We start from the raw sequence: 1,955 nt of genomic DNA, 5'->3' as shown, positions 1-1,955 counted from the left end.
AGCATAAGTGATATGTATTTAAGCTCAATCTAACATCATAAGGATGCAAGTAAGGTCCTCTAAAGCCAACCCTAGCTCTTAGAAGAGGGTAAATTTATAGGATGAAATGGTAGTTTTGGGTTTTACCAATATAGGTTTGAGATCCATGAAAGGTGCGAAATCAACTTAAGAGATGAAGGTAATCCCATGTTCATACGAGTTCGAGGTCATTTTTGATAGTAAATGGTTGAAACTTCTTCAAAAGATTCTAGAAGTGGAATCTTCAAGATAAAATATCTCATTTCCCGAAAATGTAAAACAAGCGCATCAACAGAAACTGGAAAACTGTGCTGGCAACTCTTTCGCTCAGTTTTGCAGCTACTCCAGGGCACAGGGGCATAGTGATGGTACCTGCACTGACCCTAGAATCAAGGATTTTGACCTCAATTTCTATTTTGTCTTGTACTACCAGAAAGAGAATGATTAAAGCTTTTTGGGGGATGATTGCAAGCTGATAAAGGATGAAGATTAACCTGGTTTATAAGCCATTAAGTCCAACATAAAAGTATAAATCAAGTATGCCAAGTAACCCAAGTGCGACAGAATAGAAAAAGTCTCACTTAAGTGCAAAAAGTGCGAAAAAATGGTCTATAACACCATGTGAACATGATGAAGAAGAATATAAAACAATCAATGTTGTAACTCTAGTTAAGAATTGGAGGAGTCAACATGACCACTAGTAGGCTATCGGGCTATGTTATAATTGGTCCACTAGGAGGAAAAGGGCTTACAATATATTCAAAAGCATTTTGTTCCATAGATGAGAAGAGTAATTGAGAGTGGATAGAAAGCAATAAAACAAAGAGTGTTTTCATTTTGTAGCAACCCATGGGCAACAAGTCTCACTCCTTTGTACTTGCATTCATCTCCCTTTAGAGAAAGAGAAAGTAAAGTAGCCTCACCTTCCAACTGGGTTTTCTCTTGAAAGGGTTTCCGAGATCGTATCTTGTATTATTGTGGTTTTGTGAATGATTACTCTATTTTTTATATATTTATTTTCTATACATTTGTTTCCATGCATACACATAAAACAATAAGTTAATAATTCTAGAAATATAAGGAAAAATTAGCTCTCATAGTATAGATTTTGGAGTTCATAAAATTTCTTTATTAGATCTATTATGATGAACTATCCAATGATATATCCATGACATTTGATAGATCATGGTATCAAAACAAGTTTCTTTGGGTATATTGTGGGTAGTTTCAATGGATACATATTGGTTTAAGCAGAATTTCCTAAAATCCCAACCATGGCCGACCAATCTATTAATAACCTTGGAGATCCAGTAGAGAAGAGTTTCTCAACGTTGGAAGAGAAAGTTGTATAAATTAACCACAACATGAACCTCCTTATGGTGACTTTGTCGAATAATATTTGAATTGGAGAAGACAGAGGTTCTAACTCAGATGTATATTAGAGGGGAAATTGAGGGATAAAGAACCAAAGGAATCTAGGAAAGAACCCAAAAGAGAACAACTTGTTTCATGTGCCATGAATCATTCACAATATTTATTTAAGATGGAATCAAAGGTTGAAATCAAGCCATATCAAGGTGAGATGGATGCTTTGAAACTAAATCAATAATTGCAACAGTTAGAAATTTAATTTAGCATTCATCACATAGAGGAAGAATAGGAAACATTTTTCACCTATTTGAAACTAGAGGGTCATGCCCCGACTTGTTGGGAAAGCCATATTTTAACCATGAGGATGGATGGGTATCCTCTAGTGACTAAGTGGGAGGTTTTAAAAACTCTCATAAAGTCCTAGTTCTACCTTATTAGGTATGTATATAGAGGATTAGTGGATCCAAAGGCATTACTTCAGATAGAGACAGGGGTAGAGAGTAGAAAAGTACACCACAAAATTCGAGAAAATAGAAAATAATGCTAGATATCTCTCCTGAGAACCT

Source organism: Pinus tabuliformis, chromosome 3_1 (assembly GCF_031772625.1).
Source record: "Pinus tabuliformis cultivar Carrire ecotype Pingquan chromosome 3_1, CPIR1, whole genome shotgun sequence".
Lineage (NCBI taxonomy): Eukaryota > Viridiplantae > Streptophyta > Pinopsida > Pinales > Pinaceae > Pinus > Pinus tabuliformis.
This window is presented reverse-complemented; position numbering follows the sequence as displayed.